Source organism: Schistocerca nitens, chromosome 5 (assembly GCF_023898315.1).
Source record: "Schistocerca nitens isolate TAMUIC-IGC-003100 chromosome 5, iqSchNite1.1, whole genome shotgun sequence".
Lineage (NCBI taxonomy): Eukaryota > Metazoa > Arthropoda > Insecta > Orthoptera > Acrididae > Schistocerca > Schistocerca nitens.
In genome coordinates this window covers 506,798,779-506,815,034 of record NC_064618.1, presented here as the reverse complement: position 1 = coordinate 506,815,034, position 16,256 = coordinate 506,798,779, and the positions used below count along the sequence as shown (strand labels likewise).

Sequence of the window (16,256 nt, the reverse complement as noted above, 5' to 3'; positions counted from 1 at the left end):
ATGTCATAATTTGTTAATTCATTCATTCAACTTAAGGTCTGCTAAGTCTGTGGCTAGATCTTTACATGTGTGTCTTCTTTCCTTCTACAGCATAATTCTGGCTGAGACTTCTGAAGAGGAAAGTGTATCAACATGTCCATATATATCCAAAATAGTTTTACTCATTTTGCTTTCAAATGCTCACAGTCAGAAATACAAGACACACTAGTCTCCAATACCATGTTATGTAGTGTACCCAGAGGCATCATACTCGTGTCCTGGAGCCAGGCTACAGGAGAGGCCATGAGATTTTAAGTTTGTTCACAATATAGAGTCAAAGCTCCATTGACAAGTGCTTTAAATACATGCAAACTTGAGTGGCTCAAACATTCCTCCTATTATGGATGAAATAGCTGGTAGAAAGAGAATGTTTGTTGTTTTTCACTGATACTGCAATTACTGGCAGCCACAGTGGAACAAAACAGCAAATTTTCATAAGACTTGCTTAAAAGGACATCCACAACTGAGCTTCATGGTAGAATCAGATAATTAACCACTTCAGTTGTAAATAGTTTTATTGGTTCAATCATGACCAGTTTTAGGTGATTATAACCCCATCTTCAGGTGTACAAGAACCATCAGTTGTGTGGCTGCCCTACACAGAACAGCAGGCTGCAGCCGTTATGCACCACACAATCCTTGTATACCTGAAAATGGGCATACAGTCGCCCAAAACTGGTCATGATTGAACCAATAAAATTATTTTATGTGAAGCAGTTAATTATGTGATCCTAGCAAATTTTCAGTTTGTACAGTGTTCTAGGAATCTAAAATTTAAAATCATTGAAAAGGACCCTAGTATTTTTCTGATGAGTTCAGCTGCGGCTCTTTGTTCCAATATCAACTTAGAAATGGCAGATGCTTCTGTGAAATTAAAATGATTTTAGAAGACTTTGAAGACATGTAATGTAGACGTATTACAGAATGGTTTTCAGAACTGCACCAAAGTAATTAAGCCAAAGTAAGTACTGCGTGCATGAGAAAGACAGTCACAAGAAGGTGCAAGTCAATAAAATTATTGGCAAACAAGGAAAATACAGATAAAAGTAAAAATAGGCTCTTAGAAATAAAATGACAGGAAATGCAGTGACATAAAAGCATGAATGCCAGGAGAAAAATGTAATGAATTTGAAAAGCAAATCTTGTTTCATATCATAAGTTTGGAGTAGAATATGAAAGACTAAGGATAATTTTAATTATGCTAGAAATATAGTTGTTAATGTTAAGAATGCAGAATTTGGTTTTAATTGAAGAGTAAATTTGCAGGTTGAATGGTCTAGACAACTTAGCAAGACAGGTTCCCTACAGTCAGGTTCCAACCAATTAGTGCACTATTTGAAATATTTTGAGATTTTTTCCACATGCACAAATCAATATCTAGACTGAAAAAAAAACAAAAAAAAAAAATCAGAAGAAAATTGTGCAGGACTGACTAGTGATAAAATCCCAAATCTTTGATCACATCACATCATTTACTAGCTGAGCCACCAAGCCACTTGCAATAATTAACAAGCACATAGAAACTAAAGCACAAATAGAATAGTGAATAAAAAGTCACAATATCACTCATGTCCAGATTTTGTGAACCACTGGTTTTAAATAATTAACAATAACAACATACTGAAAGTATAGATTTGCCAAAGGATGGATATAATTACAAATAATGAAATTGTATACGAAGAGGTCTTTGTCAGTTGCTAAAAAGCTACATGGAAACAAAAGAGGACAGGTTTAACATTTGCAAAAAGTAATGCACACAAATTAACAGTGAATTAAAAAAATGTTCCATGAAAATAAGAGGCCAGGAGAGGGTGATAAATTATACAACACAGGCAATGAAAAAGAATTTCTTGAATAGAGAGTTAAGGAATAAATTTGACAGTGTCAAGTGGAGCAACTATATATACATATTAGGATTCAGTACGTCTAGTTGAGGCTTGGAGCTGTTGTCTGCTTTGACACCACAACTATGCAGTGAGTGGTTACTGTTGTAACTGTGACCAGGACGGTCGCGGGGTAGCAATGACGGAAGGCGCGGCGGGACCCACGGAGAGGCCCACGAACAACAACACAACGGAAGAGGGCGGACATGACCAACGAAGGACAGAACGAATACAACAAGACCGAACAACTGAGTCACAAGGAAACAAACATGCCCACTCGTTCACGAACCAGGAAGTAAGCAGTCTAGCTCAAAGTGAGGTGTAAACCGACGTAAGCGAGATTAGACTGATTGGCTGAGCAAGAGGCCGGCGCTTAAGTACGCTATCAGGGGCACCGCTATTGGCTGCTGGGACCACGTGTTCCACTGTTGCGCCCTCACACTAAAAGCGGGCCAGGAGGTGCGCACTGCCACAGCTTACGGCGCAATGGTGCAGAGACTTCTATGGCTCTTTGACATCCAAGACGTCTGGCGCGGATTCAAATTCCACGGCGCGCGGTACCAGAGTTACCTTTACTCCTTCCCTGATCTGAACACCAAACATAGGAACATATTCCTTATTTATAATGTCAACAAACTGAAGTAACTACAACAAAACAGACCAAGGAAGAGCTGCACTTATTGTAAATGGAGTATGATTTGCTGTGTTTCAACATTAAATATGCATTCAAGATTTTTGAAGATGCTGCCAAGAACAGAGAAAAAAAAGTCAGTAAACTTGTAAGTCAGAAGTTAAATAACTGAAGAGTAGTAAGAGCTATAATCAGGTATACGGATGTCTTTGTTAAATAGATCAGTAAAGCAGTAAGTAATGAATGGATGCACTACATTGAGCATGTTGTGCTCAGCAGCATGTGGTGAAGTCAGCTCATGGCCACAGTTTGGCAGTGGCCATTCATTCCCATACTGTGTCATTAAGCATTAGGACTAATGTGAGTGTCTTGGACATTTTCCGTCTCTCACAGTTGTCATTTGCTCAGAATCACAGTCACATTAATACACAAAATAACAACAATTGAGGTGATGTCCAAGCGAAGCAATGGTTAAACAGTTCTAGGCTTGGAGCAGAGACTTTGTAGGTTCTGTGACAAGCAGGCCAATGACTTTCTAGACTTGTGCCACTAGGTTGAAAACTGTAGGGTCCCCTAAATGGGACATGGATGCAGCACACATCAGAGGCTGCTAACCAGGCAGGTGACTGTGTGAGGGATTTTTTAGATTAGATCGTTCTCCATCCAGTCCAGATAATTAAAGCTGTATGAGACTTTAAAGCAATAATGTATGTGACTCACTTCATTTTCCTAGAAATAAAAGTCTTGGAGCATGTAGTGAATGGTGATGGAATCAGTCCTGATCCAGAGAAAATAACAGTAGTCACAGATTTTCAGATTCCTCAGTACGAGGTGCATTCAAGTTCTAAGGCCTCCGATTTTTTTTCTCCGGACTGGGAAGAGATAGAAACATGCGCATTGTTTTAAAATGAGGCCGCATTCATTGTCAATACATCCCAGAGATGGCAGCACCATACGGCAGATGGAATTTTACCGCCAGCGGCGAGAATGAGAACTGTTTTAAATACTTAAAATGGCGACGTTTTCCTTACTTGAACAGCGTGCAATCATTCGTTTTCTGAATTTGCGTGGTGTGAAACCAATTGAAATTCATCGACAGTTGAAGGAGACATGTGGTGATGGAGTTATGGATGTGTCGAAAGTGCGTTCGTGGGTGCGACAGTTTAATGAAGGCAGAACATTGTGTGACAACAAACCGAAACAACCTCAGGCTCGCACAAGCCGGTCTGACGACATGATCCAGAAAGTGGAGAGAATTGTTTTGGGGGATCGCCGAATGACTGTTGAACAGATTGCCTCCAGAGTTGGCATTTCTGTGGGTTCTGTGCACACAATCCTGCATGACGACCTGAAAATGCGAAATGTGTCATCCAGGTGTTGTGTCACGAATGCTGACGGACGACCACATGGCTGCCCGTATGGCATGTGCCAAGCAATGTTGACGCGCAACGACAGCATGAATGGGACTTTCTTTTTGTCGGTTGTGACAATGGATGAGACGTGGATGCCATTTTTCAATCCAGAAACAAAGCGCCAGTCAGCTCAATGGAAGCACACAGATTCACTGCCACCAAAAAAATTTCGGGTAACCGCCAGTGCTGAAAAAATGATGGTGTCCATGTTCTGGGACAGCGAGGGCGTAATCCTTACCCATTGCGTTCCAAAGGGCACTACGGTAACAGGTGCATCCTACGAAAATGTTTTGAAGAACAAATTCCTTCCTGCACTGCAACAAAAACGTCCGGGAAGGGCTGCGCGTGTGCTGTTTCACCAAGACAACGCACCCGCACATCGAGCTAACGTTACGCAACAGTTTCTTCGTGAACTTTGAAGTGATTCCTCATGCTCCCTACTCACCTGACCTGGCTCCTAGTGACTTTTGGCTTTTTCCAACAATGAAAGACACTCTCTGTGGCAGCACATTCACCAGCCGTGCTGCTATTGCCTCAGCAATTTTCCAGTGGTCAAAACAGACTCCTAAAGAAGCCTTCGCCGCTGCCATGGAATCATGGCATCAGCATTGTGAAAAATGTGTAACGCCAGTTTCATCGATTTCGGGTGGGTAGTTAATTAGAAAAAAAATCGGAGGCCTTAGAACTTGAATGCACCTCGTATGTTCTTAATGCGAGAAGTTTTCTCAGAATGTGCTTGTGTTATTCAGTGCCTCCACCAAACAGTGCAATGTTGACACTACAGTCAAGTTCAGATCCAAAGGCATGGTCATCAATTGAAGTACAACTGTTAGATCTGAAAGCACATTTATTACTGACATCAGCATACAGCCAGAATAGAACTGAACTCCTGGATGGAGAGAGCAGCTATTTATACAACCACTGAATATTCCAGAATGTTGGTATTTATGCAAACATTGAATATTCCAGCCTATAAGAACATTACAAAAGAAGATATTTCTAAAGCATTTCAGAAATGATAAATACTAAATAATGAATAATTGTTCGTGGTTGGGTTAGATTAGATTAGATTACATTTTCGTTCCATAGATCCGTGCTGAGGAGATCCTCGTGGATGTGGAACATGTCAATTTTTTTATTTTATTTTGTTTTTATTTTTAAAGCTGAAATAACAATACTAATAGTATGAATATATACAATACATCATTTGTTTCTATTAAAAAATTCGTCAGTGGAGTAGAAGGAATTGGCCACTAGTAAGTCTTTCAGGCTCCTTTTAAACTGATCTTTATTTGTAACTAAATTTTTTATGTTTGCTGGCAAATTATTGAAGATGAGTGTTCTTGAGTAGTGGACCCCTTTTTGAACTAAAGTAAGTGCTTTTAAGTCCTTATGCAGATCATTTTTGTTCCTGGTATTGTATGTATGAACTGAACTGTTTGTTGGAAAAAGAGATATATTGTTTAGGACACGTTTCATTAAGGAGTAAATATACTGAGAGGCAGTAGTTAGTATACCCAGTTCTTTGAAGAGGTTTCTACAGGACGTCCGTGAATTTACTCCACAAATAATACGTATTACACGCTTTTGGACTCTGAAAACTTTTGTTGACGTGAAGAGTTACCCCAAAATATTATACCATATGACATTATGGAATGAAAGTAGGCAAAGTATGCAAGCTTTTTCATTTTTATGTCGCCTATGTCTGCTAACACTCGAATTGCAAATGCAGATTTGTTAAGGCGTTTCTGAAGTTCTGTGGTGTGCTGGAACCCTGGAAACCCACAACATGTCAACTAGCAATGCTAACAACTGTGCCACACTGCATGTGCCATAACTCACAGCCATATGTACCAGCAAGGTGAGGTCTTCATTAAAGTTTTTGGTCATATTTGGTAGTTGAGTTTGGTGATCAAATAAGGACCTAATTAAAATTTGTAACTAGCATTGGTACTGAGTCTTGTGCAAGTAGCTTCAATTTTTATTTCAGTAAATTTGATTTTCATGCCTGTGTGGACAAATACATCATGTTCATACCCATTATCCCATGTCACTGCTTGAAATGGGTCTACCTTCCCATCCCTATCTGAAGTTCCTTGCTCATGTCAGCATTTTCTGAAGAGGTCATTTTAGCTAAAATTTTAACTTTCTGGAATTAATACTGTTGTGTCTATATTGCCCTTTAAAAAATTAGTACAGATGAGTTTATTATCTCAAATTAAATTTCACATCAATATGTTACCTGATTTTAATTAGCAACTTAGGGGAGTAAGCCATTTGTTATTATCCAACTTTGAAATTTCGTGACGCGACCTGTGCAGTCATCTTGCACCACAAATTCTTGAAAATTTACGTCTCCCCTGTTTGTGAAAAGCTACAATGTTTATTCATTGTGATTATTTAAAATAATATCTCTAATTGAGAGCTATCCAAAATACCCTTAACAATATTTTATTCAAAATTATTTGTGTATAGTTAACTAAAACATAATTTAAATTGTTTTACTATAAAATTCATTGAAATTGTACACAAAATTAAGTAAACTTTTCCAAATTAATATCAGAACTTGTAGGGCAATATGTGGCCCATTTTTTATGTAGGTAACGAAAATCATGACTTTTAATTGTTAAAATTCATGAGATGATTTTCGTTACTTACATTTAAAAAATGGGCCACATATGTTCTGATATTCAGTTTGGAAAAGTTTACATAATTTTGTATACAGTTTCAATGAATTTTACAGTACAACAATTTAAATTACATTTTAGTCATTTATGAACAAATCACTTTGAATAAAATATTGTCACGGGTCATCTGGATAGCTCTCAAGTAAAGCTATCATTTTAAATAATCATAATGAATAATAGCAATAGGGGAGGAAGTAAATTTTCAAGAATTTGTGGTGCAATATGACTGCACAGTTCATATCACGAAATTTCAAAGTTGGGTTAATAACAAACGCCTTACTCCCCTTAGTTGATAATTTAAATCATGTAATGTAATGAAGTGAAATTTAATCTAAGATAATAAACTCATTTGTACTTATTTTTAAAAGGATAGTTTACTACTGTAACTGGGCATGGACATAACAATATAAAGTCCAAAATGTTAAAATTTGAGCTAAAACGACCTCTTCAGAGAATGTTGACCCGAGGAAGGAACTTCAGATAGGGACGGGAAGGTAGTCCCATTTCGTGCTTTCAGCTTAAAGTTTTAGTTAGCTTCTGTGCATAGTATTATGTGAATTCCACTGCTAATTAGGAATGTTTCAAACTCGGAGACTTTGTTGCAAATGCTTCGGCAGTTGATCACTAGGATTTTATGTCTCACATTGTTTTTGAATGTGGCTGGAGCATTTCACATCCAAATGGCATAGATTTAAACTCATACAGGCCATCAGGAGTTATGAAGGGAGTCATTTTCTTGGTAAACCTCACCAACCTCAATTTGCCGATAACATGTCTGCCTGCGCATAGTTGACAGATACTGTGCTCCTTTCTAGCAGTCTAGGGTGTCATCAGTGCATGACAATGGATAGCTATCATTCTGTGCAAAGGAGCACAAGAGAGGATCAAGGTTCAGTGATGTCATCTTCCAGAATCTTCTCCACTTCTTCCAGGATTATCTGCTGTTCAGCCAGAGATACCCTGTAAGACCACTGGCTAATTGGTGGGTGATCCCCCGTGTTGTTACCGTGTTTTACCATGGACCACTTGGTCTGTCTTTTTTCCACTTCTGATTTTAAAGCATCAAAAATTGACACAGAATGGCTATCACTCTACAACATTGTTCCTCGGTCAGGCTAGATCCTATTGGCAGTTCAGCAACATGCTTCCTTCCCTGCATTGTGGTAGTGGAGCTTGATTCTTTATTAGTGACATTAAGCTGCCTTTTCTGGACTGGTTTGGCTGTCCCTGCACACATACCTTAAGTTGTGGCTGCTCATGACAGCAATTCAATGTTCTCCTTGACCATCTACAGTGCTTATGATCATCGTTTACGTGCTGATTTCCTTTGCAAGCCTGAGTAATGTTTTGCAATCAACAGAAGCTTCACAGTTTAGTGGTGCTTCTTGATTGAAGACTAACTCATGTTATTGATTACAGCCAGATGAAAATGCCCTCAATGGCAAACTACCAACCAGAGCAATCTGTGTTATGTGTGCTTGTTGGAGTAGCTTCATCAATCTGGAGCTCTGATCTTCCACAATCCGCGAGTGCTGGTCTTGTCTGAGAATAGCATACAACTACATTCTGCTAAAACTACAAATTCAAAAGGCTGCATTCTGTCATTGATAGTTATTCTTGCAATACGTATACCTGTTGTCTCGATATATTTCCCATTTGCAACATTCAGAACAATTACTTTTGTATCAAAGGGTGTAGTCTTCTTTAGCTGATGACAATAAGCATTTAACATTACAGAAAACGTACCCCTGAATCAATAACTAGGTTGGGTGTCGAAGATAATGTAAATGCGATTTCTTGACATCTTGTTGACTGTTGCGCATCGAGGATTTTTGTCCATGGTGGCCTCATCTTCATAGATGGTGCCTTGTTTAGTTTTCCTGAATTCAGTGGCTAGGCGAGCAGCCGATACCTCTGTACAGTGATGAAGAATGACTGCTGTGAGTTGGGGAGTGACCTCATCCAAGATACAGCAATGGGCTTCATCCTGCAAGTCAACTATAATCATTGGTGGCATGAATAGGACGATTGTGCTGCTTGACATCAGGTGGCGTAGTAGTTGTTGAGCACTTATTTTCTCTCATCAGTAGTGTACAACATGTCAAGGGTGCTCACAGTGAAACCATACCAGCATGTTATTCTCCATCGAGCAATGCCAAACAGAGGCCGTTAGAAGATCTATATTCAGGGTTCTATAATTGACTCCAGTGAGAATTTCTTTAACAGTGATTCACTGTTTATCCAGGAGAGGAAGATACTGTGGACTCAGTGTGGCGTCATCGTTAGCATTGCTGATTTGCATGCTGTGGGTCGCCAGTTGAAACCCAACCACCAGCATCTCAGAAATGTTCTTGAAACAGCTTACACTTGTAATGTTCTTATGTGCTGGAATAGGTTTGTATGAATACCAGTATTTTAGAATATTCGATGTTTGTATAAATAGCTGCACTCTCCATTCAGGAGTTCAGTTCTGTCTTGGCCGTAAGTTGTTGCCAATAATAAATGTACTTTCTGTGTAAGTGTTGTACTTTGTTGATGACCCTGCCTTTGGATTTGGGCTTGATTGTTGTTTCGATGTGACAATATGTTCCCCAATCACAATGTCATCATTGGAGGAGACTTGAGTCATCCAGCAATTGATTAGGATAATTGTAAGATGTAAGTGATGGACGGCACAAGACATCATGTGAAACAATACTAAATGCTTTCTCTGAAGACTACCAACAGAAGTTAGTTCATAAATGCAGTCATGACGCAAATACATTAGAACTAATGGTAACAAATAGACCCGAGCTATTTGAGGATTTCCAAACTGAAACTTGCTGCAGCCCCCTCAGGGCCAGGGGCTGCAGCATATATGATGCCAGATTACAAAAAGAAAATGACAAGTACAAAGATTTTCATGTTCAGTAAAGTAAATAGAGAGGCAGTCGTTCATGTCTCAAGAAAGAATGTGAAACCGTCAGCTCAGGGCATTACATGAATGGGAAACAGTGATTCAGATTTAGAAAAGTAGTTGACAGGGCACTACATAGGTATCTAGTAGAACAGTTCATGTGGGAGTGACCCTCCATGGTATACGGCTTCTGTTCGGAAACAGAACAATATGTGTAAAACCAGAGCATAGGGCTACAGATGGAAAGATGCTAAATGAAACACATTTGGTTGTCAGAAGGGCGATGCGTAAGTGTCCAACAATTTCTGTGACAGAATCTTATTGAAAGATCTCTCACAAAAGCCAAAGAAATTTGGTTGTATGTAAAGATTGTATGTGGCACCAAAGGTAGTGCCTAGATATTCATGGATGACATAGGACTGAAGCTGAGGTTAGTAAAGCCAAAGGAGAAATGCTGAAATCTGCTTTCAGGCGTTCCTCCTTCCCCCCCCCCCCCCCCCCCCCCCCCCCAAAGGGAGATACAGAGGTACTGATTCAGTTTAATTCTTGCTCCACAGCAAAGATGAGTGAGAAAGATATTAGTGGCACTGGTGTTAAAAAAGAGATGAAATGATTAAAACTGAATAAGACATCATGACCCAATGCAGTGCCTTCAGATTCCATACAGAATTTGTGACTTGAGATAACCTTGAACAAAAAAATTGTGCCCCAGCAAGGAGAAAGCACACTGACTAGAAAGGTATCAGAAGAGATCCACAAAACTACTGTCAAATATAATTCACATTCATCTTTTGTAGAAACTTATAGTCTATTCTGTAAAGTCTTTTGTTATTTTAGTTATTATGCGGCTGTTGGACTCTTGTATGGAGGCTTTACAGAGAGAATGAGCTTAGTTACTAAATAAACCTAACCATGTGCTTAATATGAAAACATGCCTCTTACATTTTTCAGGTGTTAAAGTCTCTCAATTGAAAGATGGAAAATGTCACTTTGAAATAATAACAGAATAAATCAACTTTACTTCAATTTATTACCATTTTAGAAAGTAACACACTTCCTAACAATGCCCAGGCACATCCACACTTGTATCAATAGTTAAGCTCATTTCACATGCATGCTGAAGTAACCATAGCTGCATTTCCCACATTAATTTAACAGTTGGAACTGTTCGTGGAAGCCTTTTCAGTTACGTTCCAGTAGCAAAACATTTCTCTGACAGAAGTTACTGACCAACAGCCAAGATACTGTGAATCACTAAAATACTTGTACAGTATGATCCAATGTAATACTTTCAACAAATAATCATATTTCCCGATAAATTCTTTGCAGCATTCGTGCAACAAGTGGCTACAGTTGATCTCTTCTTATGTAACCCAGACTATGATTCTCTGCACGTTTTAACAATGTGCGTGACCAGTAGTGGTTGGGCATTATTGATGTTAAAAGCAAGACAATTTGTCTGCCAGAGAAAAAGCATGCTCAGCTTTGAATGAAAATTCCAGAAGCCAGTGATGAGTAAGGAGTACAATATTACTACTGCTTAACATCAAAGATAGCATTACCCCAAAAAGAAATTTGGAATCCCAAAGAAAATTTTGACCCAACAATAACATCCCCAGAGAAAAAAATAACTACATACTAATGAACAACCCAGCAGTCGCTTCCTCCTGAGTCATCATACTGTAGTACAATAAAAATGTCAGGCATGCTTCTCATTCTCTCATCCTTACACCAAAGATTTACAATTTGTTTACATTTTGTTTATACATATGGTAAGTTGACAAAGAATATACAAGGAAACTGAATTGGTCAGATACCTAAATGAAACAAAAAAAATATCAAATCAGTATCCATGAGAATAGTGCCAAAACGACGTAATGCCATCCAATTAAATCTGTGTACTGTAATTATTAACTTTCCAATAAGCAAGGACATATCTTACTAGTGTAAAGGCATCTTCAAATAAATCTCTGTAGATTTATATGAAGATGCCTTTACAGTAGTAATATGGAAAGAAGTAGTAATTCTGAAAGATAGTTTCCACTCACCATACAGCCGAGGTGCTGAGTCACAAATAGGTACAAACAAATAGGTCAAACAAAGGAAAAGGCAGCCAGAGATTGTTGTCATGGTGTAAGAGGTGTGTGTGTGTGTGTGTGTGTGTGTGTGTGTGTGTGTGTGTGTGTGTGTGTGTGTGTGCGCGCGCGCGCGCGCGCCATTGCTGGTAAGTATGTTATGGTCATTTATAATTTAAAATCATCCTCTGACTTTCTAAATGATTTCATTTCCAGAAATTAATTTCTTTTATTCTTGACCACAACCCCACTGCAAAACCTGCCCCATGCATCCCGCCACAACCACCTACTCCAGTCCCGCTACTGGTAAAACACACACAATTCAAGGCAGGGCCACATGTGAAACAACACGTGTCATTTATCAGCTGACATGCCTGCACTGCACAGCCTTTTACATCGGTATGATGACAACTAAATTGGCTGAGCATATGAACGGGCACAGATGAACAGTCCGCCTAGGAGATGTCCAATACCCAGTAGCAGAGCATGCCATCCAGCATAATTCTAGGGACCTAGGAACCTGCTACAATGTATGTGCCATTTGGCTTCTCCCGCCCAACACCAGTCCCTCGGAACTGCGGAGATGGGAACTTGCACTCCAACACATCCTTTCATCCCGCCATCCCCCTGGACTGAACCTGTGTTAACCAACCTCACTCCCATTTCCTCTTCAGTCTTCTTCTTTTTCCCCTCTCCTCTTTAGCCATTCACGCATCTTTTCATCCTACATAGTTGTGTTTATCTTTATACTATATACCTCTTTACTTCTGTATGCATCCTCTTTGGTTTGAAGCTGGCACAGTACTTAACAGTAGAATATCTTTGGCTTCCCTCTGACGACCATGCCTCCATCCTTGCTACCCTCCCTGTTTACCTTTCCCTGTTGCTTCATAACCTGGGTTGTGAGTAACTGAATCCACTTTCCCTTTCTCCCTTTTTTCCCCTCTCTCCTCCCTGATGAAGGAACAAAGTTCCGAAAGCTAGGAATGTAAATTTTCTATTCTGTTTTGTGAATCTATCAGCTATACTGAGCTAAGGTAAGTACTGGCCAGCCTCTCTATCTCTTTGTTAGTATGAGATTATTATAATACTGTTTGCCTAGTCATTAACATATAGCATGAACAATAAGGATCCAAACACACTCCCCTGTGTCCACCCTTACAAGAATCCTCAATCCAGCCACAAATTTAGTTTAATATCCCATACTTCCATTACTAAGTGTTGGTGTGGTAAATAGTCAAATGCTTTTTGTAAGTAAGGAAATATTACTTCTACCTAGTTCTCTTCATCTATGGCTTGTAGGGCATCACATGTGAGTTGGGATTTGCACGAACAATGTTTTTGAAATCTGTGCTGTTTGGAATGGTGAAGGTCACTCATTCTGTTTAAGATACATCGTTATGTTTGCGCCAGTAACTGTAAGGAGTAATGCTACCTTTGGTGGTATGAGTTGATAGCGAGTTCAGATGTGACTTAATGGTAGTGCAGTACCTTATTTTTGCAGTTGATTTTGTATTGGCGTCATGATACAGTAATATCATACTTCTCACTCACCACTGTCTTCTGGAATTTTCAAAGCAGAGTGTGCTGTTTCTCTGGTGGGGGCGCTATATTGCTTTTAACATGATCAATGCCCAAGTGCTACTGGTCACGCACAGACTTAGTGTCCCGAGAGTCGTGGTTTGGGTTACGTAAGAGGTGGCCATGTCCACCCATATTGCTCGTAAATGGTCGAAGAATTTGCTATCTAGTATGATTATTAGTTGAAAGTATTATGTTGGACCACAGAAGTATTTTACTGATTTGATTTATTTAAAGAAAGGTGCACAGAATTACCTATGAAAATAGTGGCTGAAACAGTATTATGGTTGTCGGTCAGTAACTTCTGTTGGAGAAATATATTGCTATTAGAACATAAAAAGCTTCCGTGAACAATAATAACCTGTTAAATTAATGTGGAAATGACATGCAGCAATGATTAATTCAGCATGAATGTGAAATGAGCTTAACTGTTAACACAAGAGTGAATGTGCCTAGGCATTGTTAGGAAGTGTGCGATAAGTGGGAAACCCGGGTTTGAGTCCCAATCACAAATTTTCATCATTGTCATTTCATTATACAGGTGATGGATGTCCATATTCCCAACTGTGACTACATTTAACATATTTTGTAATGGCTGTAGGCACTGCAGTGCCTGTTCCTTTCTCTTTAATGAGATGAGGTCCCACAAAACTAACTTCTTGTATTTGCTCTTTTACAGATGACATTTTTACACTTGAAAGTCAAAAGCACAAAGCATAAGCCTAACTCTCTTCCTCCACATGAATTTCTTCACACAGCCAAGTAAATAAAAAAATCTGCCTACAGTAGAAATTTCAAACTATGTGCAATTGGGGTTCTTCCAACACTTAATGTTTCTTTCTGTGACTGTTGGTTGCTATGCTGTAGTGTGGCGCTGAAAACTGCGCCACTCCTTTCATGTCATTGAGCTGGTTGTCGCAGTCCGAGATGGTGTAGATTTTTGTTTTCACACATGATTTCCTTGTCAGTGACCCACTTTATTACACTCTCCACTCTCGGACTCATCACTCCAATGTCTGCAGGCATTTCCCATTATTGTGTAACAAATCACAATTTTTACTGAGAAGCACAAGCTGTGTTGCAGTCACCAACTGTGAAGCTCCTTCTTCTTTATTTTAGTTATTTAATAGCTACTGAACATGAGTATGGAAGCTTTACAGAGAGAACATGCTTCATTACTAATCAAACCTGACCATGTGCCTAATATGAAAATATGTGTCTTATACTTTTCAGAAGTTAAAGTCTCTCAATTAAAAGAGGGGAAATATCACTTTGGAATAATAACAGTAAAAATCAATATTACTCCGATTTGTTGTAATTTTGGCAAGAAATCACTCCCTAACAATGTCTAGGCACATTCACTTTTGTATCAGTGGTTAAGCTCACTTCACATTCACGCTGAATTAACCATTGCTGCATATCATCTCCAATTATGTTTGTAAAACATGGACCCTTAAGGCCAGAGACAAGGAGCATATAAATGCATTTGAGCTTTGGCACCAGTGCAGGATGCCATGCATAAAATGGACCAGATAAAGAACTAATGCATCAATTATTGAGCAACTCAATATCACAAGGCCCTTTCTTCTCAAATCAACCAAAAAATTCCCACTTCATTGGCCATGTTGTGAGAAGAGATGGGGAAAATATAGAGAAAATAATCATGGAAGGAAATATCGGGGGAATGAGGCTGAGGGGGAGAGTAGTGAGCAGTTGGGTAGACCAAATCGGGAAGGTTAGTCTACCTCATCAGTAGGCTCTAAGACAAGTTGGTAACCATCCAGGGTGGAGACGCTCGGTTGATTCATGGGGTCTTGATGCTTGGCAGTATGTATAATGCCTTTTGATGATGTGCTTCTCCAACATCAAGAAAACACTCTCAATTTGAGCAGCGTTCATCACACTTTGTGTCAATAGGCAAGTTCATATAGCATAATGATAAGCGACTTTGAAATGATAACAGTAAAAATCAATATTACTTCAGTTTATTATCCTTTTAGCAAGTAGTGCACTTCCTAACTCATACAAATACCTGAGTGTAACAGTTTGTAGGCATATGAAATGGAATGATCTCATATGTTCATTTGTAGGTAAAGTAGGCAGAGTATTGTCTACAAAGGAGACCGTTTACAAAACTCATGCAGGCTGTTGTTGAGTATTGCCCAATTGTATGGGACTCACACCTTATAGGACTAACAGGATGTTGAATGTATACAAAGGACAGCATTGATGGCGACAGGTTCGTTTGACCTATGGGATATTGGCACAGAAATGCTGAAAAACCTGGACTAGCAGACGATTGAAGAAACATGCCAATTATACCAAAAAACCTACTTACACAGTTCCAAGTGCCACAGTTAAGTGATCATAATGTGGTTTCAATTCATTGGACTGGAAATGCTTTCTTCCTGGACATAGGATAGATATAGTTAGGAAAAGAATGTAAAGACAAGACTCTTGTGGTAGAAGTACTGTTAGAAGACTTAGCCAAGTACAGCCCTAAACAAAGGCATTTTGGATAAGAGCAGTTACTACAATTTGACACAGTTGTTCAGAACTCCAGCTACATCACATAGTCATGGCTGAATTACTCTCACTTCCTCTGTGATCCATTGTCTGAAAATGTGTCAGGTATTCCATTACTGCAATTGTCAGTGTTGTGTCTGTACAACATAACAGTACTTTTTCCAGTCTACTGACCTAATGCTCGACTAGTATTATCCGGAGGGTACTTTTGTTTCATTTTTGTAAATGCTTCTGCCTTCCATCATGATATTATCTTCTGAGATATTGTTGAGACCATGTTGCCAGCAATTCATTTCTTCTTTAGTTCATTTACTGTACATGAAAACATTAGCTCAACAGCAGCTGCTCTTCCTTTCTTCACTTCATGAGTAAAAGAACATATCTTTTGTAAATGGAGCAACACATATTTGAACATAAGAAATCAGAGTACACTCATCACTAAATTGTTGTTTTATAGACAGGTTTAATATTTAGCAACATATAAGACCATTCTAGAACAGTTCTAATACCACTCCAAACCAGCTGA

At 39.0% G+C, this 16,256-nt stretch overlaps 1 protein-coding gene across 5 annotated transcripts in view; it reads left to right on the top strand.

The window, feature by feature from the left end:
• The window catches only part of LOC126260832 (vesicle transport protein USE1), a 135,301-nt gene that overhangs the window by 98,873 nt on the left and 20,172 nt on the right, over positions 1-16,256 (top strand). The gene's annotated exons all lie outside the window — the stretch shown is intronic.